Genomic DNA, 14,740 nt, shown 5'->3' on the forward strand with positions numbered 1-14,740 from the left:
ATCATATTGTGCCTGTATATCTTTTGAGCTGATCCAGTTAGGGTTGCTCAGCCCTGTTGGGACGTTTTGATGTCGAGTACCCTTGCGGCCTACGGGCTTAGCGAGGTACTGGAATCTAGGGGACTCCATGGTCCGCGTCCGAGATTTGGGAGTGAGTGGTCGCGCACAGTGGTTAGCGACCCTGATGTGACGAGCTCATGTCCCAGGCACCAGTCTGAGCAGTTTGTATACAGTTATCCCATATATGAATACCCTGTCATTTGCATGCATCATATTTGTATGTTTATCTGTATTTGCGTATTGATCTTAGAGCTCACATCCAGTATTTTCTGTGTATCTGGACACCCCATTCGACGGGACAGGTGTAGGTACAGGATTGAGCAACAGGAGCTGGGAGAGGCCAGTAACCCTTGAAGACAGCAAAATTAGCTGAAGGTTTTATTTAAGTTTATTCGATTGGGTTGTATAATCGAATTTGTTTAACCGGTTGTATTCTGTCGGTGTGCTTGTATTTAAGTCTTCCACAGCAATTTATTTAATTCATGCTTAATTATGCTCTAAACTCTGATTAGGTAGTGGATCCGGGATAGGTCGCTACATTTATGGTATCAGAGCTGGATTCAATAGACTTGAGAGATAGTAATAAGACTTTTGGTTTATCCTTGTAGGATTGATGAGACCATGGAAGAGATGATGATGTGGCGATTAGGTTGCCCGAAGACCTTCATCATCGGCATGATTTTTGAAGATTTTGTTTATGGGATTCCAGCAAGTACGGACAGGTGCGATGGATCGTGTCCGAGTTTTCGAGACTTCTACTCATTTGGATCCTAGCTTTGGATCGAGTACCGGATGCCAGAGGCAGTGGCAGAGGATTGGTTGGGACGCACTTGATGTTTGCATCTGTACAGTCCATACAATGATGACACTATTCTGAAGATCCTCCAATCGTAGTTGGAGAGATTGTCATATAGGCCCTCACCATAAAATTCCTCAAGTGGCTAAGGCATGACTGGTTGTGAACGTAAGGTCATTAAATTCATGCAGAACATGGTTTTGCCGGCATTCTTGTATCGATGCTTTGGGTAGGCACACGAGAAACTTCATGTTCAAAATCATGAATTAGTTACAAGAAGAACGCTGACGGTAGATCGTGAGCAGAAGAGGTAGACTGACATGCACTGATGCAGAGGATAGTTGGTTAGCAAGCACGTACCGCTTCTCCGGATGTCTTTGTAGGAGGACGGATAGAGAGATTTGGTGAGAAGTACGCTAGCATTGATGCGTGTGTCTATTAGAAGCTTCATGCTCAAGAAACGAAGACGAGTACGATGATTTTAAATACTGTATTGTTGTAATTGTAAACAATATTTCAGTTGTAATGAATCATCAGACTCCGGTTGTATCACTTCAAGATGTCTGTTGTACATTTCGTTGTATTATGAATACTATATGTATTACATGGGATTGTAATAAAGAAATTGTACATAACTTGAAGTAATGACACGTGTATTATTTATCCAGTAATTCGTAATGATTGCAAGTGATTTTGCTAAGTTTGGCATGATGATTAGTTGATTAGTGTTCAACTGTTATCACTCATAGGTTTTGAGTAAGCCGATTGTAACTGATTTACATGGGGTTAGTCTACATGTTTTTCTAGGATTGACCTAATTAGTCGTTTGACTTGGTTAGTGCCAGTGATGAGGCGATTCATCTGGAGGCATGGAAATATTGTTCGGTTTGGAACTTTGGGCTTTCTTCTAGGTTGTTTCCTTAGAATTGTAGTCTGTCTGACCTTTGTAAGGTCGAGACTGGTGATGATGGGATTTCATCAGGATGCCAGATCAAGTATATGTAGAGAGTTGTGGACTATGACCATGACTAGACGTGATGGATGAGAGTCTTTGTACTTCAGAGAATTACCTGGGAGCCTTTGTGCTTCAGGAGATGGCAGTGTAAAAGCTAATAAGTCTAGGGATTTGGCGACAGTCACGACGGGGTATGACCTTGGATTGGATATCAGGTTTGATATCATTGGGTAGATATCATCTGGTGCATCAGACATATCAGTGGGAGTGTTCGGCTATGAGGACCAGTCTTGGAGGGATTCCTTTGACAAGTGTATACTCTGAGCAGATGGGTTTTGACCTACGGGATATTACTAGACGAGTAGATCTAGTAGGTAGACGAATTTCTACCAGCAATGACTAGGGATTTTCATCAGGGTTATGTTTAGGACTTCTTTGTGATAGGAGTTATCCAAGATACTGTATGGAATGTTGTTTCGAGACTTCGACTCTAATAGGATAATTGCTTCATGGTGATTGACTTCATCAGTAATGGATTATATCAGATGCTAAAGATTGTACAAAACTAATTGAGGCGTGAGGAAAGCGTGGCCTATACCCGTGAATCCTTGGTGGTTGTCCAGGTGGGTTCGAGGTAAGCTAACTGTGTCTTAAACTGTTACACAGTCTTAGCGAGGGATATAATCAGGAGTGTGTCCAGTGATAGTGGAGATCTTTGGGATTGGATTTTAACTTTCGGACCTTACGAGCCTTGGCGTTCATTTTGAATGAATGAGGCAAGAGATATTGAGTCCAAGAATAGCGCTAAATACTTTCTGATGTTTTTAGAGTTGGGACGCATGATTCTTTATGGAATGAAAATGATCTAGGTTGATAGATCACGATCATTTCTTGGGTTAGTTCGCCTTAATATTCGATTCCAGTGTATGAGATAGCTGTCAGTAGAAAGACGCAAAATTGTGCCAATAGACTACTAATAGCTATTGTCTGACTATCGAGTATAGCTGTGTTGAAACCAGGGTGATTGAGTATTCCAAGTGTGGGAAGTAGTAGACTTGTGGCAGCCGAGTCAAGATTATTGATCGAGCCACGTAGGTCTAGATGATCAAATGGCGGTCTGATTTTAATTTCACTGTCAAGCTAAGTGTGAGCCACAGTAGAATCGACGAGGTCAATTTGTTGAGATCAATCAGTGATTATTAGGGCATTAACGAATCAAGAATACTTGGATAGTATTTTGTTGCATAGTGCTTAAGGGAAAACTAATATTGATTCCACCAATTGCTTAGTGATAGCAATTGTATACTCGGGTTGAGTAACGGAAGGGATCAAGTTTCTGCTTCATGTAGGAGTTGTCTAACAACGATATCAAGGGTGTCAACGAACATTTTGATGAAGTGTTTCTGTGATGACATCTAAGTATACCGTGGTGTTTGGGATTCGACAAGTGTTTGAAAACGCTAATGGACATTAGTAAGGAGACATTAGATGTCTGATCGTGATATCTGAAATTAGCTAGGATCTAGTTCTCGAGATCTAGCAGGTTGTGTCACTAATATTTTAGCGAGTGATGCGCGATGTCTCTGGAATGACCGAGATAGTCGATGATAGATTTAGTAGCCCACGAAGTTTACCTTTGGGATTGAAGAATTCGCAAAATTGTGACGAATCGAATTCGTTCTTTCCAGTCAGTGAGTCACAACAGTGAGGACTGTTTGTCAATGATATTGCGTTTCGACAATTGAAAATGGTCGGATGCGTGATTAGGTAGCTAGTGATGATTGAGTCATTAGAGACTCCGAGGTGAGTTATATCGATTGTAGTGACTATCGAGTTTCGAGATTGTATAGGAAGCGTTTCCACATGCCGGTGTGCTGTGGAATATCCAAGTCGAGCATTTTGGATGGGAGCTTGCATTAGTCTTGATGTGTGCACAGTGAATGCAAGTATGTATAACTATCAGGAGGATGTTGATGAAACTTAAAATTTGTAATTATTTATATGTTAAAAGGTGTTTTTAAAATTAAAGTTTCATTAAAATTATGAAGTTGTATTATTTTAGTGTTATGTGTTTATATTTAAATATCTTACTAAAAATGTTGTATTTTATGTTTTGCGCAGGTTTGGTAAAAATAAAATTACTCAAGCTACAAAGGTCATATTGAAGTAATCTCAAATCTTGTAGAATCACAAAAGAGGCATCTTCAACTTTGTAGAAGACAAGAAATTCCAAAAACCTCATTAAGATGATCAAAATAATCAAACATCAAAATGGAGACAGATTTACTTTTACTATGACCAGCTTGTAGTAAAAATATCATAACTATTTCACTTTTTACCCAAAATAGGTGAATTATATGTCCAAACACATCTAAACAAAATATCCTACATGTTCTATGTTTAATGAAAAGGCTGAATCGGTGGTCTAAGGCATCAAACATGCCAATTACAGTTGGGTCATGGTATTGACATTCAAGGAGACAAGCACCCACCAACTTTACTATTTCACATTTAATGAGCCTTGGACTCTTGCTTTCATTTGGCCTATAAATAGATGTGTTGTATAAGCTTTGTAGTGTGCAAAAGTGTAGAGAAATTCCTCACTTGTAAAATAAATATTGTGTGTGTAATAATAAGAGTTTGAGTGTGCATATTTCTCCAAGTTTAAGTATGAAATTTCTTTTATCCTTACTCTTGAGTATTATGTTCATGGCAAGCTAAATCATTTTATGTCAAGGTGAAAAGGTTTCATTGTTGGTCAAGTAAGATTATTTATATTTTGTATATTCTTTCTTTTTCTATTTTTTTATTTTGTTTTACTAATTGATCTTTATTTGTAGGTATAATTTGGATGATTTATTGTTATCTATTTACATCAAATACTTGGTACTTTGAATGTGATTACCTTGATTTGTTGTCTAATATGATACAATAAATACTACAATAATTATATATTATAAATATATGTATCAATTTATAATAAAGTCATATATATTATTTAGACAATAGCGTGGCTCTGCAGGTTGTTCTAAATAATATATTGTGATTTGATCTAAATTTACTTTCTCGCAACTAACATTTATTTTCTCGCAACTAACATTTAATTTCCGCAATGAACATTTACTTTCCGCAACTAACATTTACATTTCCGCAACTAACATTTACTTTATCGCATCTAACATAAAAAGTCATATATTTTATTTAGACGATAGCGTGGCTCTGCCGGTTGTTGAAATGAAATATGGTGATTTGATCTAACATTTACTTTTATGTAAATTTATATTTATGCACTTATATATATATTATGAGTACCATATATTAATTATCGGTTAATCTGATCTTAATATAGTGGGAACTATATTATATGATATATTTGTTTAAATATTTAATGGATCTTTTATGTTTATATTTATGCATTTATATATATATTATGGGTACCATATATTAAATATCGGTTAATATGAATTTAATATAGTGAGAACTATATTATATGATATATTTGTTTAAATATTTCATTGTTCTTTTATGTTTATTCTTATTTTAGTTTCTTTTATTTATTTTTGTTAAGCAATCTTAAATAAACCAACAATGAACCTTTGAAGCCTTGACAATTTTATAATTTATGTATTTGAAGTTTTATAATAATATTTCCATCTATAATATATCATTGCTAAAATTAAACTTACAGCATCCTCTCCGTGGATCGATCTCGTACTCACGAGTATATTGCAGACAACCTACACTTGGGTGAATTAAAATTTAAGTTGTAGCAAGTTTTTGGCGCCGTTGCCGAGGAGGTATAAATTAAGTTTAATTTTTGTTATTTATGTAAATAGTTTGTTGTTTTTAATTGTATGATTGTTTGGAGTCGTAAATAAAGTGGTAGACTTGTTCGAGTATCAGAAAATATTTTAAACATGGAGGATAATTCTAATAATCAAGATGATAATAATAATAATAATAATAATAATCAAGAACATGAACAACCAAGAACACTTAGGCACCATATGAATCCAATAAGAACTAGTACACCATCTTGTTTAGTTTTTCCTCCTGATGCGTCTAATTTCAATTTTAAACCTCAAATCATTCAACTTTTACCAAATTTTCATGGCCTAGATTCTGAAAATCCATATTTGCATTTAAGAGAATTTGAGGAGGTTTGCAACACTTATAATGATCAAAATTGTAGCATGGATATTGTTCGATTAAAGATTTTCCCTTTTTATTTAAAAGATAAAGCTAAAACATGGTTGCAAAATTTGAGATCAAGTTCAATAAGATCATGAGAAGAAATGCAACAACAATTTCTAAAAAAGTTTTTTCCTTCCCATAGAACAAACTCTTTTAAAAGACAAATTACAACTTTTTCTCAAAAACAAGGGGAAACATTTTATCAATGTTGGGATAGATATAAAGAGTTACTTAATACATGCACACATCATGGTTTTGAAATATGGAGGATAGTTTCTCACTTTTATGAAGGTTTAATACCTAAAGATAGGCAAATGATAGAATTCATGTGTAATGAAACTTTTGAAGATAAAAACACAAATGAAGCTATGGAATATTTGGAGTCATTAGCAGAAAATTCTCAAAATTGGGATAATATAGGCTCAATTGAACCACCAAGTAAAACCAATAATTCAACAAATGGGGTTGGTATTTACCATCTTAAAGATGATGTAGATATTCAAGCCAAACTTGCATCTTTAGTAAAAAAAATTGAGTAATTAGAAATGAAAAAGAGTGATCAATTAAAAAGTGTTCAAGAAATTGTTTATCATATATGTGATACACATGATCATCTTACAAAAAATTGTCCTACTTTGCCATCATTTAAAGAATGTCTCCATGAACAAGCCAATTATGTTAACAATTTTAAAAAACCAACATTAGATCATTTTTCACAAACATATAATCATGGTTGGAGAAATCATCCTAATTTTAGTTGGAGGAACGATAATAATGCACAACTTTCACAGCAACATTTTCAAAATAATCAAAATCATCAAGGTTATGCTCCTTATATCCCACCTCCAAGAAACATTTTGAAGATGAAATTCATGAATACATTCAAAAGCAAGAGTCTATCAATATTCAAAACATTCAATCTATGAATGATTTGAAAGAAACTCTTGCAAAATTTGCATCTGCACTTAATATTCATGAAAAAGAAAAATTTTCATCTCAACCACAACCTAATCCTAAAAATCAAGAAAAATTTGATCAAGTAAAAGCTGTTATTACTCTTAGATGTGGTAAAATAGTTATTGATCCATATAGTGATGAAAACAAAGATCAATTAAACTCAAAGAGTAAGGATTCAAATCCTGATACTTTTGAGAAAGATGATGCTTTGGTTCCTAATAATAAGAAAGTTGATGATAAATTATCTGAAGTAATATGTGAGTCAAATAAACCTGTTCCTTTTCCTCATGCATTAGTTAATAATAAAAAAAAAAATAATTATGATATTTATGAAGTTTTTAAACAAGTAAAAATCAATATTCCATTATTATATGCTATTAAACAAGTTTCTTCTTATGCAAAGTTTTTAAAAGATTTATGTACTGTGAAAAAACAATTGCATGTAAAGAAGAAAGCATTTTTAACTGAGCAGGTAAGTTCTATTATTCAAAATAATTCTACTTTGAAATATAAAGATCCTGGTTGTCCAACAATTTCATGTATTATTGGAAAAAATAAAATTAAAAAAGCTTTGTTAGATTTGGGAGCAAGTGCGAATTTACTTCCTTATTCAGTTTATGAAAAACTTAACTTGGGAGATTTAAAACCTACATCTGTCACTCTTTTACTAGCCGATAGGTTAATCAAAATACCTAGAGGTATCGTAGAAGATGTTTTAGTTCAAGTCGATAAGTTCATATATCCTGTGCATAATGAAATTCCAGTAATATTGGGACGTCCATTTCTCGCAACTTCAAATGCTTTAATTAATTGTCGAAATTGAATAATGAAATTATCTTTTGGAAATATGACTTTAGAACTTAATGTGTTCAATTTAAGTAAACAACCATGTATTATTGAAGATGAAGATGATAATGCAATAGAAACTATCATGGAAGAATGTTAACAAGAAAACTTAAATCAACAATCTGATGTTAGTTTAGTGGAAAATTTTGATTCGGAAAATATTTTTGAATCAAAATTATTTGAAGAAAACAATCAACTTGAAGAAGAAAAAGAAAATGTAGTAGCCGGTCATTTATCAAAAATAATTTCTGAATCATCTCAAAATTAAATACCAATAAATAAAAAAATTTCGGATGATCAACTATTTTATGCTACATTATGCCTTGGTTTGCTAATATTGTAAATTTTCTTGTGACAAATAAAATGTCTTCTCATTGGAGTTCACAAGATAAAAATAAATTCTTGAAAGAGGTAAAAAAAATTAATTGGGATGATCCTTATTTGTTTAAGTATTGTCCTGATCAAAATTTTCGACGATGCATACCCGACAATGAGGTAAGTAATGTCATTCTGAGGCATGTGGAGGTCATTTTTCATCAAACAAAACAACTGCAAAAATCTTTCAATGTGGATTTTATTGGCCTTCTTTATTCAAAGATACAAATTCATTTTGCAAATCTTGTGAAAATTGTCAGAAAATGGGTTTAATTTCAAAACGAAACATGATACCTTTAAATTTAATCATGATTATTGAAATATTTGACAGTTGGGGAATAGATTTTATGAGTTCATTCCCATTATCTTTTGGATTTACTTATATTTTAGTGGTTGTCGATTATGTTTCAAAATGGATTGAAGCAATTGCATGTAGAACTAATGATCATAAAGTTGTGATAAAATTTTTGAAAGAAAATATTTTTAGTCGATTTGGAATACCTAGAGCTATAATAAGTGATGGGGAAAGTCATTTTATAAATAAATCATTTTCTTCGTTGTTAAGAAAATATGGTATTACACATAAAGTTTCTACTCCATATCACCCTCAAACGAATGGTCAGGTTGAACTTGCAAATAAAGAAATAAAACAAAATTTGGAAAAAACGGTCAACCCAAATCGAAAAGATTGGTCTTTAAGATTAAGTGATGCATTATGGGCATATAGAACTGCATTTAAAACATCATTGGGGATGTCACCATATAGATTAGTTTTTGGTAAGCATTGTCATCTACCTGTTGAAATTGAACATAAAGCTTATTGGGCTATTAAAGCATTTAATACTAATTTAGATGATGCATCTAAATTAAGAAAATTGCAATTGAATGAACTAAAAGAATTAAGAAATGATGCATATGAAAATGCAAAGATTTATAAAGATAAAACAAAAGCCTTTCATGATAAAAATATTATGAGAAAATCTTTTGAAATTGGACAAAAAGTTTTACTTTATAATTCTCGCTTGCATTTGTTTCCAGGAAAACTTAGATCGCGATGGTCCGGACCATTTATTGTTAAATTTTTCTATCCTCATGGTGCTGTTGATGCTGAAAATCCTAAAAATAATAATGTATTTAAAGTTAATGGTCAAAGACTTAAACCATTTTTATAAAATGAAATTCTTAATGATGAGTTTATGTCTTTATCTGATCCAAATTAACTATTACTTATATTTTCATTTTGTTTTTTTTGCAGAATTGAGTTCACTACTCGGTTAAGTGGCGGATAACGGTACTTCGTGACTACTTTTATTTGGTTTTTTTTTTCAATTTCCCACAATAATTGAATATATATATATATATATATATTAATATGGATGTTTGTATTTTTAATCTTCGTAAATATTTTCGTGGTATAGTTGATAATAAGTTGAAAAATATTTATAAAGCTAGATGCGAAAGATTACGTTTACTTATGTCGTATAATATTCTTGATGATATTCGCTTTATTATTGAAGCAAATATTCGACTTGATGGGGAAGCAAGTAAGATCATTATCAAAAAAATGCCTGGATTTGGAAAAAGTATTTATGCTAAAAAACGTTGAGCTAAAAATATAGGTGTATGTTACAAATGTGCTAGGTGGACTTGTCACGGACATGTAGGAATGTTGGAATGACATCCGCAAATAGAGAAGATAAAAAATTATTCATTAGGAATGTGCTGAGTAAAGAACCATTGGATCCACTTCCAATGTCTCTTGAGACGCATTCCAGTGGATACGTGCAAAATGAACTTCTTAAACTGTGGACAAAATTTTTTTATGAGAGGGATCATTATATAGATTGTCTTGCATTTAATGTGGATCCCGTATGTCATCTATCAGAAGAATTGGGTATTTCAACTCCAACGAGAAGAGATAGATGGTACTACCCCCGATGGTAACGTATATATTTCACTTTTTATGTGTGTATGTTTTCTACTATTCATATTTTGACTTTTCGTACAATTTTTTTTCTATAAATGCATGCTTAAATTTTCTTTACATATTGAAAAAAAGAGAGTGAGAGAGAAATTGAGAAAAAAAATGGCAGGTTCTTCTTCACAAAAATTAAAAAATATTTGTGTCTTTTGTGGTTCTAATAATGGAAAGAATGAAATATTTGTTGATGCAGCAATTAATCTTGGAAAAAAGTTTTCAGAGAGAAAAATTCACTTGGTATATGGAGGAGGCAATATTGGGTTAATGAGATCTATTTCAACAGCAGCTCATCTTGGAGGTAGTCAGGTTTTGGGTATTATTCCTACAGCTTTAGCTGAAGGAAATATTACAGGTGTTACGGTTGGGGAAGAGTTGAAAGTTTCATCAATGTACGAGAGAATAACTAAAATGATAGATAATTCTGATGCTTTTATTGCCTTACCAGGTGGTTTTGGTACTTTAGAAGAAATTTTTCATGTTGTTTCTTGGGCACAACTTAATATTCATAATAAACTCATTGGCTTGTTGAATATCAATAACTATTATGATGGTTTGTTGACTTTTCTTGATGTAGCTGTGGAACAAAATTTCATTTTAGAAAATTCACGAAGGATGCTCATCTCTGCTTCGAATGACGACCAATTAATTGATGATCTCCAAGCTTTTGTTCATCAACCTAATTCAGCTATAACAAATATCAATTGGTCTCAACCAACCAGTAAGAAAAGGAAACTGGATCATTGATTCAACATGTCACGAAATGGTTTGTGTTTGTTCTTCATCTTCAATAAATTCCAGGTGATATCTCTTTCATCATGTACTCTTTATTTTTCTTTAAAAAGAAAAACTAAAAACAATGTCATATTTAGGTTTGGGGGAGGGTTTATCTCTAAAAAAAAAAATTATTATTAAATTTTTTTTTTAAAAAAATGATTGTTATAATAATATTTATTTTTCTTTTTCAATGGCAGAGTAAGGAGCGAAAAACTCCTGACACGCATTAGTTTTTATTTATCATATTATCACAATAGATTAGATTTTAATATTCCGTATATATTTAAATTGCAAACTACTACGAAAATATAGTCTTTTTGTATATATGTTTGTTCACACTTCTTTTTATCAATTTAATAGAAAATATATAATTGATGGGATATAAGTTATAAATAATATATAATTGTGTGTTTTCAAATAAAATATTTTCTAAAACTTTTATGAATATATAGTTAAAGTGATATTGATTGAATGAATAATAACATGTATAATTGAAGGAATTAAATTGTAAAAGTGCAATCTATACTCACATAAATTTTGTGAGTGAGAGGTGAGAATTGAGAAAAGAACTTATAAGCTTTTATTGATTATTAAGAAATTGTTGATTACTAAATTAAACCCATTTTGAAAAAAAAAAATATTGTGCATATAAAAATTGACTGCAAAGTTGTTTGAAGTTTGATTGTAATGATGTAGAGTATTAATATCACTACTATAGTTCTCATGGTAAATTTTTAATAGATTTACCTCATAAATAAATAAATAAACTCTAATTAGAAAAAAAAAAGAGAAGAAAAAATGTTACATATTCAAAGTTTATTGTAGTTATTTGGTTTTGTAAAAACAACTTTGCAGCCAAGTGCAAAAAGAAAAAAAAACAAAAAAAAAACATTGAAAAAAACAAAAAAAACAAAATGAGTTTATTCTTTGTAAATTATCCTATCTTATTTTCAATATTAGGTTATTTTATTGTTTGCTTTACATATTAGCCATTTTCAATAAGTGTATAATTTTCTTCCAACTCCATGAGTGAAAACAGTATATATGAAATATCATAACCCGAGAAAATATGAAGTTGAAACTTTTACATTAAAATTCCTGATGATATATATGTTATGAAAATGATTTTTATTATCATTTTGATTATATTTTTCTCAATGTTTTTAGAAAATATTTATATAAAAAATTATATATATTAAATATTTTGATATTGTGTGAAATATATATGTATAACCCATCCAATTATATATTAATATATTAGTTGATAACAAGATTTATAAATAAACATATGATCTCATTACAAGTGTGTTTTAAAATGTTAAAGTTTGCAAATTTGAATATATATATTAAGGAATAAAAATCTAACTTGTGATTTTATGATATTTTATTACTAGGGGACTAGTAATTAGCCGGTTTGGGGGTGTGATGAAACTTAAAATTTGTAATTATTTATATGTTAAAAAGTGTGTTTTAAAATTAAAGTTTCATTAAAATTATGAAGTTGTATTATTTTAGTGTTACGTGTTTATATTTAAATATTTTACTAAAAATGTTGTATTTTATGTTTTGCGCAGGTTTGGTAAAAATAAAATTACTCAAGCTACAAAGGTCATATTGGAGTAATCTCAAATCCTGTAGAATCACAAAAGAGGCATCTTCAACTTTGTAGAAGACAAAAAATTCCAAAAACCTCATTAAGATGATCAAAATAATCAAACATCAAAATGGAGACAGATTTACTTTTACTATGACCAGCTTGTAGTACAAATATCATAACTATGTCACCTTTTACCCAAAATAGGTGAGTTATATGTCCAAACACATCTAAACAAAATATCCTACGTATTCTATGTTGAATGAAAAGACTGAATCGGTGGTCTATGGCATCAAACATGCCAATTAAAGTTGGGTCATGGTATTGACATTCAAGGAGACAAGCACCCACCAACTTTACTATTTCACATTTAATGAGCCTTGGACTCTGCTCTCATTTGACCTATAAATTGATGTGTTGTATAAGCTTTGTAGTATGCAAAAGTGTAAAGAAATTCCTCACTTGTAAAATAAATATTGTGTGTGTAATAATAAGATTTTGAGTGTGCATATTTCTCCAAGTTTAAGTACGAAAGTTCTTTTATCCTTACTCTTGAGTCTTATGTTCATGGCAAGCTAAATCTTTTTATGTCTAGGTGAAAAGGATTCATTGTTGGTCAAGTAAGATTGTTTATATTTTGTATATTCTTTCTTTTTCTATTTTTTATTTTGTTTTACTAATTGATCTTTATTTGTAGGTATAATTTGGATGATTTATTGTTATCTATTTACATCAAATACTTGGTACCTTAAATGTGGTTACCTTGATTTGTTGTCTAATATGATACAATAAATACTACAATAATTATATACTATAAATATATGTATCAATTATAATAAAGTCATATATATTATTTAGACAATAGTGTGGCTCTGCCGGTTGTTCTAAATAATATATTGTGATTTGATCTAACATTTATTTTCTCGCAACTAACATTTACTTTCTCGCAAATAACATTTACTTTCCGCAATTAACATTTACTTTCCGCAACTAACATTTACATTTCCGCAACTAACATTTACTTTATCGCATCTAACATAAAAAGTCATATATTTTATTTAGACGATAGCGTGGCTCTGCCGGTTGTTTAAATGAAATATGGTGATTTGATCTAACATTTACTTTTATGTAAATTTATATTTATGCACTTATATATATATATATATATATTATGAGTACCATATATTAATTATCGGTTTATCTGATCTTAATATAGTGGAAACTATATTATATGATATATTTGTTTAAATATTTAATTGTTCCTTTATGTTTATATTTATTCATTTATATATATATTATGGTTACCATGTATTAAATATCGGTTAATCTGAATTTAATATAGTGAGAAATATATTATATAATATATTTGTTTAAATATTTCATTGTTCTTTTATGTTTATTCTTATTTTAGTTTTTTTTTTATTTATTTTTGTTAAGCAATCTTAAATAAACCAACAATGAACCTTTGAAGCCTTGACAATTTTATAATTTGTGTATTTGAAGTTTTATAATAATATTTCCATCTATAATATATCATTGCTAAAATTAAACTTACAGCATCCTCTCCGTGGATCGATCTCGTACTCACGAGTATATTGCAGACAACCTACACTTGGGTGAATTACAATTTAAGTTGTATCATGTTTTTGGCGCCGTTGCCGGGGAGGTATAAATTAAGTTTAATTTTTGTTATTTATGTTATTTATGTAAATAGTATGCTGTTTTTAATTGTATGATTGTTTGGAGTCGTTAAAATAGTGGTAGACTTGTTCGAGTATCTGAAAATATTTTAAACATGGAGGATAATTCTAATAATCAAGATGATAATAATAATAATAATCAAGAACATGAACAACCAAGAACACTTAGGCACCATATGAATCCAATAAGAACTAGTACACCATCTTGTTTAGTTTTTCCTCCTGATGCGTCTAATTTCAATTTTAAACCTCAAATCATTCAAATTTTACCAAATTTTCATGGCCTAGATTCTGAAAATCCATATTTGCATTTAAGAGAATTTGAGGAGGTTTGCAACACTTATAATGATCAAAATTGTAGCATGGATATTGTTCAATTAAAGCTTTTCCCTTTTTCTTTAAAAGATAAAGCTAAAACATGGTTGCAAAATTTGAGATCAAGTTCAATAAGATCATGGGAAGAAATGCAACAACAATTTCTAAAAAAGTTTTTCCCTTCCCATAGAAC

General features: G+C 30.8%; 1 non-coding gene across 1 annotated transcript; it reads right to left on the bottom strand.

The window, feature by feature from the left end:
- Nucleotides 1-6,150: 6,150 nt before the first annotated feature.
- LOC140885970 (small nucleolar RNA R71) lies at nt 6,151-6,261 on the bottom strand. Its single transcript, XR_012151380.1, has one exon. It is a non-coding gene; the product is annotated as a small nucleolar RNA R71 (small nucleolar RNA).
- Between the last annotated feature and the right edge of the window lie 8,479 nt (nt 6,262-14,740).

This window comes from Henckelia pumila, chromosome 2, assembly GCF_033568475.1.
Source record: "Henckelia pumila isolate YLH828 chromosome 2, ASM3356847v2, whole genome shotgun sequence".
NCBI classification, from domain to species: domain Eukaryota; kingdom Viridiplantae; phylum Streptophyta; class Magnoliopsida; order Lamiales; family Gesneriaceae; genus Henckelia; species Henckelia pumila.